Raw genomic sequence first — 15,272 nt, 5'->3', positions numbered from 1 at the left:
GCTATCCTGACTGATTATCTGTGTTGGACCCAGCCTGTTCCTGACTACTCTGAATTCTGTATCCTGACCCTTGCATGCCTACGACAACTCTTCCTGCTTAACCCCTTGCTTGATCACCCGGTTTGACCCCTTGCCTGCCTGACGATTCTGATATCCTCCTGCCTCAACCCAGTCTGTCTGACCATCCTTCTGCCTTATCCAGTCTGTCTGATTATCTGGTTTTGACCCTTTGCCTGCCTGACGATTCTGTTATCTGCCAGTCCTGATCCGGTCTGTTCCGTTTCCACCTTACGCCTTGTCCTTGACCTTCTGCCCAAAGACTCTTGCTATCCGGTCGTGCCCCTTTGCCAGCCAGAACATCTCGCCTTGTACCCCTCGTTAAGTCCAGGTGGCACCCAATTAAGCTGAGGGCTCCTCCCCAAGCCCAAAGGTGGTCACACTACTGGTGAAGCCGAGCCGAGACCAGGGTCCTTGGCATTTGTTCTGGTATTGGGTGCCGGTCGTGACACGTACCTGTTTCAAGTTTGATCAGTGCTCATGATTTTACTCTGATCCCCATTCTAATTCAGCCACTGTAAGTAGAAAATAACTTCTAATTTATTGCCCAAGTAGTGCTTGAGACTTTCACTTCTTGGGGTGGATATAAAAAACAAAAAATTGGGAGGAAAAATGAAAATTAAATATAGGAGAATGGGTAGAGAAAAAAAGCAAAATAAATGAGTGTGTCTAAGGGGCCCATTTACTTAGCTCGAGTGAAAGAATAGAGGAAAAAAACTTTGAATTTCGAATGTTTTTTTTTGGCTACTTCGACCATCGAATGGGCTACTTCGACTTCGATTCGAACTAAAAATCGTTCGAATATTCGACCATTCGATAGTCGAAGTAGTGTCTCTTTAAAAAATACTTCGACCCCCTAGTCGCCACCTAAAACCTACCAAGGCCAATGTTAGCCTATGGGGAAGGTCCCCATAGGCTTCCTAACAATTTTCTGATCGAAGGATAATCCTTCGATCGATGGATTAAAATCCTTCGAAATGTTCGATTCAAAGGATTTCATAGTTCGATCGAACGATTATTCCTTCGATCGTAGGACTAGCGCTAAATCCTTCGACTTCGATATATTGTTTGTGCTGAAAATTAATTTAATGAGAAAGGAAAATATTTAGATGTTGTGCAGCTTAAAGAATGATGTTAGTGAGCCGAGACGAGTCATCTGATGTTTTTTCAGTTGGATTATATTTACATGAATTTAGATCCAGGAAGAAAATTTATGTAAAATTGCAAACGAGCCAATGAGCAATTTTGCATTCATTTGTTTTGAGGCATTAGAGTTCCTTTAATTAAAAGCCCACAATCTGCCTTGGAAATGCTCCATCATTCCAAGGCAAAACACTAAAACTAAATTTTTCCATTTTTTGGAGAGATCCTGTAGCTTTCAAGTGTGTTTCACCTAATTATGGACAATTGGAGGTGTGTATTCTGGAGGTTAGAGATGTTAATTACACAGAGGGGCAAAGTTCTTGGATCATTGATGCTCTAGCACTTGCACCTTGGGGGTGGAGTCGCAATGGATCAGTGGGAAAAACCCTGGTGGCCCTGACCCTTGCTGACCCAGGTCTGCTCCCAGCCGATTGAGGACTTTTTGTGTCGGGCTGGCCCACTGGGAGACCAGGAAAACTCCTGGTGGGTCCAGGTGTCAGTGGTCCTCTAGTGATACCCCATTCTAACACAGGGCCACCAGGGAAAAACCCTAGTGGCCCTGACCCTTGCTGACCCAGGTCCGTTCCCTACTCTGATTGAGGACTTTTTGTGATCCATTGAAGTGAAGGTCGTCTCTTAGAGTTGCGACTAGATGGTCATGGGGCCCTGAGGTGACAGTCCCTGGTGAAACCCCATTCTAACACTGCCCTGGGGCCCCTAAAGTAGTTTATGCTATAGCACCACTCTTGTTGGGACAAATGGGAATCATATACAGTTTCTCTTAAGCATGTAACACATCAGTCCCATATAAATAAAAGTTAATAATAAAATAAAAAAACTGTTATAAAAGGTTATAACTGGTTATTATAAAAGGTTTTTCTGCCTTACTGTCTATTTTAACCTGATCAGTTGATGACCTGCTTGATCCAGAGGAAGGCAAAAACCCAGTTTGAAGCCTCTCCAATTTGCATCGGAGGGGGGAAAAGAATCCTTCCTGACTCCAAAATGGCGGACCAGTCCCTGGATCAGAAGGCCAAAACTGAACAAGTGTATATGGAATTGCCTGTATACAGTGTCGGACTGGGCCACTGGGAGACCAGGTGTCAGTGGGCCTCTTGCTTCTAAACATTTGGCCTATTTCATGGTCATTGCCTATTTCTTTATGGGATAAATAATAATGGAAGAATAAAGTATAGTAAGTAGATATAAAAACTTGGAGAATAAAGAGGTTAAATGAGGAGAGGAGGAATAATAGTTTGGAAAGTGGGTCCATGGTCTAAGGTTTTCTGGTGGGCTCCTGGCATATAAAGCTTCCAAACGTTTCTTGCAAAGCACTTTGACCACCATTCCCAGGTTTGCTTAACTGCCAGGTATGTTGAGATTAATTCTTCCTTAGACCATGGCGCTAGCAAAGGTTGACACAAAGTACACAACAGGCCCTTACCTTGGCTTTGATATCAACAAAGACACAATTTGTGAGAAAGGTGGATGGTGAGAACAAGAGACCTCAATATGAAACAGAAAGACTGATCTGTAGCAGTTGCAACATCACATTACAGAAATTAGGATGGGAACCCATGGAACAGTATCCGTGGAGTTTTATAGCTGAGCCCATGTATTACATGCAAGTAAAAACTAGATGATAAGGATTTACTAAACGGTGAAGTGAAAATTCGCCAGAAATCCCACCTGCAGGGACATCGCCAGTTTACTAACAGGAGTAGAGGACAAATTGCTAGAGAAAGAGACCATCGCAGTTTAACGCTCTATCACCAGGCATATTTCTGCACAGGCGAACGGTTGTTACTCTACAAATCCACTAAAGTGCAAATTTTACAGAAAGTTACCTCTTTCACCATAGTTTCTTTTGCCAGTTTAGACCTGCTACACGAATAAGAGGAAGCTTCATCCTCCTCAATCTTCTCTCAGTGACATCATATCCTGTATGTCAGAAAAGTTCTAAAAGGCACTAAACAGCGTGTTACCATTCTCGCAAGCTTCCGGTGGGTCCCCCAATGCACCAGTATAGCATTCCAAATTACAGAAAGATATGGAAAACCTCAGGTCCCAAGTATTCTGGATAGCAGGTCCCATACCTGTACATACCCACATTTATCAAGCTTGGAGCAAAGTGCAAAAAACAGGGTATTTTGTGCAGCAAGGCACAGCATTTTTGTCCAATGTATGAGTGGCAATAAAAAGCGAATTTGCTCCGCAGGAATGGATTCCCAACGAAATTCCACAACTCTGTGAATTTTTCCGCAAAACTGTAACAGAAACTCGTTGACAACTTCCTTGACTACTTGGTGGTCAGAATAGTCAGAAACTGACCAGCAGGTGGCGCTGTTGTAACAAAATTCATTCATATTAACAGCACATGTATCCCTTAATATCTTGGAATAAAAAGAAAATAAATAATGATTGTAAATTACAAAGTTTCTTAGAATAGCACCCTCATCAATTTTACATTCACTTATTTTAAAAATTTACTTAGTTACATAGTTAGTTAGTTACATAGTTAAATTGGGTTGAAAAAAGACAAAGTCCATCAAGTTCAACCCCTCCAAATGAAAACCCAGCATCCCTACACACACCCCTCCCTACTTTTAATTAAAATTCTATATACCCATACCTATATTAACTATAGAGTTTAGTATCACAATAGCCTTTAATATTATGTCTGTCCAAAAAATCATCCAAGCCATTCTTAAAGGCATTAACTGAATCAGCCATCACAACATCACCCGGCAGTGCATTCCACAACCTCACTGTCCTGACTGTGAAGAACCCTCTACGTTGCTTCAAATGAAAGTTCTTTTCTTCTAGTCTAAAGGGGAGGCCTCTGGTACGGTGATACACTTTATGGGTAAAAAGGTCCCCTGCCATTTGTCTATAATGTCCTCTAATGTACTTGTAAAGTGTAATCATGTCCCCTCGCAAGCGCCTTTTTTCCAGAGAAAACAACCCCAACCTTGACAGTCTACCCTCATAATTTAAGTCTTCCGTCCCTCTAACCAATTTAGTTGCACGTCTCTGCACTCTCTCCAGCTCATTTATATCCCTCTTAAGGACTGGAGTCCAAAACTGAACTGCATACTCCAGATGAGGCCTTACCAGGGACCTATAAAGAGGCATAATTATGTTTTCATCCCTTGAGTTAATGCCCTTTTTTATGCAAGACAGAACTTTATTTGCTTTAGTAGCCACAGAATGACACTGCCCAGAATTAGACAACGTGTTATCTACAAAGACCCCTAGATCCTTTTCATTTAAGGAAACTCCCAACACATTGCCATTTAGTGTATAACTTGCATTTATATTATTTTTGCCAAAGTGCATAACCTTGCATTTATCAACATTGAACCTCATTTTCCAGTTTGCTGCCCAGTTTTCCAGTTTAGACAGATCACTTTGCAAAGTGGCAGCATCCTGCATGGAACCTATAGTTCTGCACAATTTAGTATCATCTGCAAAAATAGAAACAGTACTTTCAATGCCCACCTCCAGGTCATTAATAAACAAGTTGAAAAGCAAGGGACCTAGTACAGAGCCCTGCGGTACTCCACTAACAACACTGGTCCAATTAGAAAATGTTCCATTTACCACCACTCTTTGTAGTCTATCTTTTAGCCAGTTCGCTATCCAGGTACAAATACTATGTTCCAGGCCAACATTCCTTAATTTAACCAGTAACCTTTTGTGTGGCACTGTATCAAATGCTTTAGCAAAGTCTAAGTAAATCACATCCACTGCCATCCCAGAATCGAGGTCTCTACTTACATTCTCGTAAAAAGAAATTAAGTTAGTCTGGCAAGATCTATTACGCATAAAACCATGCTGGCACAAACTCATAGTATTATGATTTGCTATGAAGTCCAGTATCTTATCCTTTATTAACCCTTCGAAAAGCTTTCCTAATACTGACGTCAGACTAACTGGCCTATAGTTTTGAGGCTGAGAACGGGATCCTTTTTTGAATAGAGGCACCACATTAGCAATTCGCCAGTCTCTTGGTACAATACCAGATCTCAATGAATCCTGAAAAATTAAGTAAAGAGGTTTGGCAATCACAGAGCTAAGCTCGCTAATTACCCTGGGATGAATACCATCTGGCCCTGGACCTTTGTTAATCTTAACCTGTTCAAGTCTCTTTTGAATTTCTTCTTGTGTGAACCATGCATCATTAGTTGTATTACTAGAATTGGGAGTGTTAAGAAGGAAACCTTCACTTACTGGTTCTTCATTTGTGTAAACAGATGAAAAATACGAGTTCAGAATCTGCGCTTTTATTCTGTTTTCATCAACCAGCTGATCCTTTAATCAACAGGTACAGGCAAAAGGGGCATGCTGGGTTAGTGGGGTTAGTGTGATTTTGGAGGATGGAGAGGGGCCTCCGAAGAGGACAATATATATACAGTATATAAATATTTGCTACGTTATTTGTTACCTGCACCCAAGCAGACAATATATTTATGTGTGAGTGCTCCTCCATTGGGACTATATATGTATATAGGATGTGCCACACCAAAAGAAACAAAAAAGAGCGATGATTTGTTGGTGCTTTGTATTGATTTTCAGAGTCATAGTTATAGAATGCAAAACAGCCTCCATAGTAATTCATCTGTCATGTTTTTTTAGCCTCCAGTAAATCCTAGTAAAATAGTACCCCCATCAATTCAGGGACATAATGTTGTCTCACATGCTAGAGATGCAAAGAGAAAAGGTATTGCATGTGTGCCGGACATGGGTATACAATTACACACCCTTCAGTTGTGCATAATTCAACAACAGCCAGCACCTATAGGCATTACACACAAAGGGAGCCCTGTAGTTGGAGCAGCAAAGGTGGGACCAGCAAACTGGAGCTCAATACTTTTAATTCGACATTAGTCAAAACCTGTTTGGATAAATTGATTACATTGCATATGGGGTCATATCATCCCACTAGATCAGGGTTTCCAACCTTTTTTGTTTTTTTTACCTGTGAGCAACATTCAAATGTAAAAAGAGTTGGGAATGCCAAATAAGGACTCTGATTGGCAAATTGATTGGCTATTTGTGAACTAGCCGTCTACTGAGGGCAAAACACCTGGTTTTTTATGCATTAAAAAAGTTGCCTTCAAGCCGATTTCAAAATCAAGCACCTACTTTGATACCACTGGGAGGAACATCCAAGGGGTTGTGAGCAACATGTTGTTCCCGAGCCACTGGTTGAGGATCACTGCTCTAGATATTAGAGAGGAGTATTTTTGGTGGGATTTGCTTCCGTTCAGCCACAAGAGATTGGGCAGTGATGTTGGGGATCAGGCCTGGCTCACAGTTGTGGTTCTACTTTATTCAAAAGGGGTTCAGTTGGGTTGAGGTTGGGGCTTTCTGTAGTTAAGTTCTTTCACTCCCATCTCAGAGACCCCATTCTGTATGGACCTAGTTTTGTGCATGGGGCATTAACATTTTAAAACAAAACTTTTGCTAAAAAGTAGGATTAAGGGTATCATTATATGCACTACCAGTGGAGTGGAGTCATGGGGTTTAGCCAACGCATGAAAAACAGCCCCGCATTAATATTTCCAGCTCCACCCAGCTTGGAATGCACCTAGAAGTTACATAGTTTCCCCCAAGGAAATGTTCTGAGTATCTCCAAGCGGTGCCAGGATTACGCTGATGTTTTTGGTATTTGTTAGATTCCAGTCTGTGTTGTAATAAATGAAATTTATATTTGATTCAGAGTCTCCGTTGTGGTGAGCTAGTGCTATAATGGGACAATGTTCTAATATAATCAGGTTGTAAATCAAGTTTAAACCTTTGTCCAGCCATTAAATTGCTCAGCAGTGCCTACGTGATTGTCCCAAACATCCGTCACTAGAGCAATGGTTGTTTAATGGATCTAATGGGAAGAAGAGGTGATCAGTGAGTGATACAAAAAACATTCTAAAATGGGGACTCTGGGTAAAAAATGTAAAAGAGAAATATTCAGCCATATGCTAATATGATGATATTCTTTAATATGTCACTTATAAAGATATAAATTACCTGCTGGTTATATTTTCTTTAAGAACATACTGTATATTTCCCTTTAAGGCTCATGGCACACGGGCCAACGTTTTTCCAATGTTGCCCAAATACTGCTACTAAATCTGTCATTACTTTAATGGTCACCTCTATGATTTAAGCACAAAACTGCTTAAAAGTGTTTAGTTTTGATCATCGCTGCACTTTGCATGGTGCTTGTCAGTCTGGCAAGTCTGTCCCAGAGCTGTTATTTGTATCTATATTTACAGGCAATATTATATATTGACATTTGTTTGTGCATATGTCTGTGGGCTGGTGCCTGATAGGTTGGCACCTACATACTGTGTAGTTATGTTTTTTTATTTTCTGGTGTTACTGGCCCTATGAGTTAGAAAAATCAGAGTATTTTACATTGTAATAAAGGTACCTTGTAGTGAACATGACCAAATGTAAATAGAAACAGTAGCACCAGGGCAGCCATCGGGGGGGATATGGGGAGAGTTGTAGGGGACCCCGAAGGTAAGGGGGGCCCAGCCACGCCACAATTTATTGATAAGCCGGTCTCCCCTGCTTTCTGAATGCTGCTGACTTAGGGAAGGCAGGGCGGGAGCACAAGGGGAGGGATCTTCTGTCCATTCCTTTCCCTTATTGGTCACTGAGTTTAAGTCCCGTTGAGCTGCTCAGGGATTGGATAGCTGAGGTTTGAACTTCACCTCCAGCTCATCCAATCACCATGCAGCTTTACCAGGACTTGAAATTCTGAGACCAATAAGGGAAGAAAATGCTGTCACTGAAAGAAGATGCAGCCACCTGTGCTCCCCTCCTCCCTTCTGTAGTTGGCAGCTCACGTTTAGGGGGTAACCCTTTGTGGTCCCTGTTGTGTGGTGGGGCCCTGGGCACTTCTGGGGGGGGCAAGTTTTTTTACATGGACGTTTAAGGGGGGCCCTTACCACCAATTTTCCTACAAGTGGGGGGGGGGCCCTGTCCACCAATTGTTTTTCCCCATGTGGGGTCCTAGCCACCAATATTTTTTAATGGGGGGCCCTGACCACAAATGTTTTTTTTAATGGGGGGGCCCTGACCACCAATATTTTTTTATTAACATGTCGGAACCATAGCCACCAATGTTTTTTTTTTGTTTTTTTTTAGTGTGTGGTGGGGGGTGGACCTGTAGGTGGGGCTTGTGGGTACAGCCCAGGGGGCCCAGGAAATTTTTTCGTATGGGGCCCTGCGATTTCTGATGGCGGCCCTGAGTAGCACATTATGGGTATCACCATGTGTACTTCCTTATTGGGCCTTGTCTGTACATAGAATTGTGTCATATCATAGCAGCAGTTTATACTGTTACACCAGGGGCCACAGTGTACTGTACATCCTAATTATCCAGAGACATAAATGAAAAAAAGGAAATCCATAATCTGAAGTATTGAGCCACACCAAGGAAGTTCAGTAAATGGCTTTGTGGTCCCAACAAGACAATCTGCCTGTCGTATTCAGATCCAACTTCCATTATAAAGGACTGCTCAGTTTGGACAGAAGTCTTTGTTTGGCATATGAATAAATACACTGAGCTTGTGTAGCTCTGGCAATAAGAAACGACATATTGTTCTTGAGATACTTCAGGCTCTGTAATCCCTTAATAAGTCTTGTTTTTCTTTGTATTTGAATCAGAATGTCAGAATTTTGAATCAACTAGAAAGTCACTAAACTTAGATCAATGGTTGAAAAGCCCCCTATGAGATCCAACCTTGGCTTCCTCTTGGCTTTACACTGAGGTGAGACATAGATCATAACTTTGAAGTTCGGGCCAAAGTACTCTAACCTTAGGAGAGCAAATAGTTATTCATGTTGAATCCCACCCTAATCTTCTTAATCACATGGAAAGTGATAGGAAAAAGGCAAAGTTGACACACAGGCAAAATATTTATTATTAAATAAATATATTTCTAAATAAATATATATCTTGTATATAATATTTGTTTTAAACATGATCACACCTGATTCCACAAGTATAAAGGAAACCATGATACGAGTAAGAGATAATTTCTCAACCCCCTTAGGCTCACAGTGTAATCCAACCCCTTCCGTGCCTTATTCCATGGCAAAGTGATGGATTCTGGGACTTGAAGTTCTTTTGATTTTCAGAGAATGTGTGCACTGCTCTTTATTGAAAGCAGAGGGACTTCAAGTCTTAGAATCCATTAAATCACAATGGAACAAGATGAGAGAAGGGTTGCATTATATTGTTGGCCTTACGAGTATTGTTGTTTCTTTTTAATCTGTAGGATCAGATATGTCTGTTTAAAAATAACCATAATAACCATAATAACCATAAAAGCTCGGCACTGTTACTTCAATAAATCAGTTAGACGTTCTTTATCGGATTAGCATCTTTGTTTTATTGGGAGAATGATTGTTATGGTGAATACAAGGAAACGCAGATATTTAGTATAAAGTACCAAAGACCATTTTTTTTATTGTTTAGTATAAATGTGACATTGGCTAGATACAATTAGCAGCACATATCAGAGAGACAAACTAAATAAGGACCCAAAGGGCAACCAATGATCATCAACACATCCTATTTTCACTCTTATTAAGCCACCCAAATTTCTGGGAGTCACCTGCATTTATACAGCAGATGTGTGAGCATTACTGGGTGTGGTCCAGCATATAACATGGCGAGCCTAATGAGTTTCACCGGCATAGCAAGACCAGCTTTAGTGGGTTGGGTTGATATCTCTAACCATTTGCTCTAGTTGGGTTTCCATAGCAATTCTAAAGGGAATAAATCAGAGTTTAGCTATAACTGTGCATTGATTACATGCCATACTCTGAGATCAGGCACCAGTAATGCTGCACAATCAAGTCACATTCACAGGAAATAAGTCACATTTAATGCAGAGTTTTTGTAGGGGCATTTGGACACAGTCTATTAAGTACCATGTTGTCCCCATTCCTCTTTGTAGCTGCCTGAATTGGCGATTGGATCTGGCCATGTAGACTTTCTCCGTGTTGCCTTTCCTACTTGTAAGCCAAGGTCCATTATCTTCTGGCAACTTGTGGTCTCTGTATCTTTAACTAGGACGGAGAAAGTAGATATGTGTAAAATAGAGTAAAACCCACCTAGATATGAGGAACATCTCATATAAACTACTTGTTACAGGCCCCTCCCACTTACCCATCATTCTGTGTGTGTGTCACATGGTATAAGTGTATTTGTGAGGTGAGACCCACCTAGATATGAGGAACATCTCATATAAACTACTTGTTACAGGTCCCTCCCACTTACCCATCATTCTGTGTGTGTGTGTGTCACATGGTATAAGTGTATCTGTGAGGTGAAACCCACCTAGATATGAGGAACATCTTATATTAACTACTTGTTACAGGCCCCTCCCACTTACCCATCATTCTGTGTGTGTGTCACATGGTATAAGTGTATCTGTGAGGTGAGACCCATCTAGATATGAGGAACATCTCATATAAACTACTTGTTACAGGCCCCTCCCACTTACCCATCATTCTGTGTGTGTGTCACATGGTATAAGTATATCTGTGAGGTGAGACCCACCTAGATATGAGGAACATCTCATATAAACTACTTGTTACAGGCCCCTCCCACTTACCCATCATTCTGTGTGTGTGTCACATGGTATAAGTGTATCTGTGAGGTGAAACCCACCTAGATATGAGGAACATCTCATATAAACTACTTGTTACAGGCCCCTCCCACTTACCCATTATTCTGTGTGTATGTGTCACATTTTTGCATTCATGGTCCAGTGCATTATATAAAACTATATATATATATATATATATATATATATATATATATATATATATATATATATATATAATTGTAAGGGAACTAAGACTTCCTTTAATGAAAGGCGTTAAATCAATCCATGGGCTGGGCCTGTAAGAGGAGGAAGAGGAGGAGCTCCCTATCTACTGCTGGAAGTTTCCTTTGGAATCTCCTCCCTTTTATGGACTAGGAGCAAGTGATGGGCAAATCTGACCAATTGAACTTCACTGAAAATGTGTTGATTTTTTTTGATGCGCAACAATTTATTTCACCCATTGGAGTCTATGAGCATCTATTTCATGAAAAGTTTACACACCGAGCTAGGAGCGCAGCTGAGCGCCAGGGCCGGAACTAGGGGTTGGCATAAAGGCAGAGGGCACCAGGCACCTACCTCTTCTGATGCCTTACCCTAGTTCAGACCGTTTTGTGCAGAAGCGGTGGCAGCAGTTCATGCGAGTGCAAGCTCTTCAGCACAAGCGTACTCGCACCTTCCTCATCACTTGCGCTGTTCCGAGTATCAACCTCACTATATGGACTTTGGCATTTATGAAGCACATACTGTAGTTTGGAGAAACACAGGTGACACCTAGTGGTACGATTCTATGAACAAGTCTCTATGGTTAAATGAAAAGTTAAAGACATCGTTATGTGTAGATACAATAGACAAGGGTCGTTTTATTATCATTGTTTGATAAGCCTTGGGAAAGGTCAATGGACAGAAACACTGGTTGTGGATACAATGTAGCTCTGCACCCTGTACTGAGTGGAAAATTTCAGACCCTATGGGACAAACACATACACTATATATAGAGATGAGGCATGTGCCTTGTGCACAAAGGTGGGGAGCACACTAATTATGTACCTCTTCTGTACCCCTACTCCAGGTCCTCATCCCTTCACCACCCGTTACTCACTTTACTCCCACTTCTCAGGTCCTCGCCATATGTTTGCATAATCACAAGGAAGGGTAAGTTCGAGGTGGTTGGTTGGGTTGTCTCGGGTGTCCACCTGACTAGGCCTGGCAGTGCACTGATGCCATCAGAAGCTGGAGGCTACCATGCTAATTGCGCCAATGGCAGTTTATGCGTTAACACAGGAATTTCAGTGTGTACATATACAGTACATAGTATACACTTATACATATCTACATAATATTTACTGTAGCCCTGGATATTTTGGCTGTGCCTTCAGCATTCTCTATATAATTGTCATTTTATTTTTTGAAGAATGTTTTGCTGATCAGAATTTTCTTTTAAAGAGCTGCAGTACCAGAAAGCAACACAACATGGCGCACAGGAGCACTGTTTTTAACTTCAGGGCAGAGGTTGGATAGGGAGAATGAACTAGGGCAGGAGCGAGAGAGAAGCTTTGTGTTGGAGCTGGTTGTCAGGCAAAGGCTGCATTGATATCAAGGTGCTTCCTAGGGCTTTAAGGAATCCTAGATTTGGTTAGGAATCCAGCTAAATCCGAGCCATTTTTTGCAGGATTCAATGGTGAATCCTTAGTCCTGGTGGACCCAACATGGAGCATGTTACAACTGAGGCTGCTGATTATTTTTGGCATGCTGCAGTTTTTTTCAAGTGTTTAGGATTTTGCAAGTTAAAATTTCGATTTGGCTCGGGATCTGGTCTTCAGTCGACTCCTAAAATGTTGAATTGTGTGCATCCCTAGTGGTTTCAGAAGGAAAGGACGGCCAGCTGCAAAATGAAAAATGACTTGAGGTACAGCAAGTAAGGCAGCCAGCAGCATAATGTCATGCCTAAACTTCTCATTTTATGTCTGTTTGTTTGTTCTCAATATTTCCCCAGCACTTTCTGACATATAATTGCATTTTTTCTCCCTTACTTCTACTTTCTGTTTTTAGGTGCCAGCTGCACCCCCAGTTTCTGGAAGTGACATCATACCACAACTGTGTGACATCACTTCTGCTACATGTGACATCACCAGTCCCCAAGGAAATGTTCTGAGTATCTCCAAGCGGTGCCAGGATTACGCTGATGTTTTTGGTATTTGTTAGATTCCAGTCTGTGTTGTAATAAATGAAATATATATTTGGTTCAGAGTCTCCGTTGTGGTAAGCTAGTGCTATAATGGGACAATGTTCTAATATAATCAGGTTGTAAATCAAGTTTAAACCTTTGTCCAGCCAGTAAATTGCTCAGCAGTGCCTACGTGATTGTCCCAAACATCCGTCACTAGAGCAATGGTTGTTTAATGGATCTAATGGGAAGAAGAGGTGATCAGTGAGTGATACACAAAACATTCTAAAATGGGGACTCTGGGTAAAAAATGTAAAAGAGAAATATTCAGCCATATGCTAATATGATGATATTCTTTAATATGTCACTTATAAAGATATGAATTACCTGCTGGTTGTATTTTCTTTAAGAACATACTGTATATTTCCCTTTAAGGCTCATGGCACACGGGCCAACGTTTTTCCAATGTTGCCCAAATACTGCTACTAAATCTGTCATTACTTTAATGGTCACCTCTATGATTTAAGCACAAAACTGCTTATAAGTGTTTAGTTTTGTTCATCACTGCACTTTGCATGGTGCTTGTCAGTCTGGCAAGTCTGTCCCAGAGCTGTTATTTGTATCTATATTTACAGGCAATATTATATATTGACATTTGTTTGTGCATATGTCTGTGGGCTGGTGCCTGATATGTTGGCACCTACATACTGTGTAGTTATGTTTTTTTATTTTCTGGTGTTACTGGCCCTATAAGTTAGAAAAAAAAGAGTATGCTACATTGTAATAAAATACCTAGCCATAGGAAACTGGCTACAGGATCGGGTACAGAGGGTGGTTGTTAATGGGACATTCTCTACTTGGAGTAAGGTTCTTAGTGGGGTCCCTCAGGGCTCAGTATTGGGTCCACTTTTATTTAACTTGTTCATTAATGACTTAGGGGAGAGTATTGTAAGTAATGTATCAGTGTTTGCAGATGAGACAAAACTATCAGCCCAATTAATTCCATCCAGGATGTGGCACTTGCAACAGGATCTTGACTAACTGGCAATCTGGGCAGCTAAGTGGCAAATGAGATTCAATGTTGATAAATGTAAAGTCCTGCACCTGGGATGTAACAATATCCACTTATACCCTTAATGGGACTGCACTAGGCAAATCCATAATGGAGACGGAGCTTGGAGTCCTTGTAGATAATAAACTTGTCTGTAGCAATCAATGCCAGTCAGCAGCATCAAGGGCAAATAAGGTCTTGACTTGTATTAAATGGGGCAGAGAGTCACGGGAGGAGGGGGTCCCACTGTATAGAGCACTGGTAAGGCCCCATCTAGAATATGCCGTACAGTTTTGGTCTCCATCACTCAAACAGGACATTATTGTATTAGAGAGGGTACAGAGAAGGGCAACTAAGCTGGTAAATAGTGATGGGCGAATTTATTCGCCAGGCGCGAATTCGCTGCGAATTTGCGCGAATAAATTTGCGGAAAAAATTCGCCGGCGTCAAATTTTTTTTTTCGAAAAAACGGACGCCGGCGCCAAAAACGGGCGCCGGCGTCGAAAAAACGGGCGCCGGCGTCAAAAACAAAATGCCGGCGAAGCGAAACGGCGCAAATTCGCCCATCACTACTGGTAAAGGGACAATCTTAGCTATGAGGAAAGACTGGCCAAATTGGGGATGTTCACTCTGGAGAAGAGGCGCTTAAGGGGAGATATGATAACTATGTATAAATATATAAGGGGATCATATAATAATCTCTCTAATGCTTTATTTACCAGTAGGTCTTTCCAGCTGACACACGGTCACCCATTCTGATTAGAAGAAAAGAGGTTCCAGCTAAATATTGGGAAGGGGTTTGTTACAGTGAGAGCTGTGAAGATGTGGAATTGTCTCCCTGAATCAGTGGTACAGGCTGATACATTAGATAGGTACAAGGAAGGGTTGGATGCTTTATTCACCAGTAGCTCCTCCCAGCAGACAGGAGGGAGCCAATGAGATTAGAGGAGGGAAAGGGGTGTTACAGGGAGAGCTGGGAAGTGAATCAGTGGTACAGGCTGATACATTAGATAGGTATAAGAAGGGGTTGGATGGTGTTTAGCAAGTGAGGGAATACAGGGATATGGGAGATAGCTCATAGTACAAGTTGATCCATTTTGGAGTCAGGAAGGAATTTTTCCCCCTCTGAGGCAAATTGGAGAGGCTTCAGATGGGTTTTTTGCCTTCCTCTGGATCAACTGGCTGATAGGTAGTTAATAAAAAGAAAAAAAAAGGTTGAACTCGA

This window comes from Xenopus laevis, chromosome 3S (assembly GCF_017654675.1).
Source record: "Xenopus laevis strain J_2021 chromosome 3S, Xenopus_laevis_v10.1, whole genome shotgun sequence".
Taxonomy (NCBI): Eukaryota; Metazoa; Chordata; class Amphibia; order Anura; family Pipidae; genus Xenopus; species Xenopus laevis.
Note: the sequence above shows the minus strand (reverse complement) of the source record.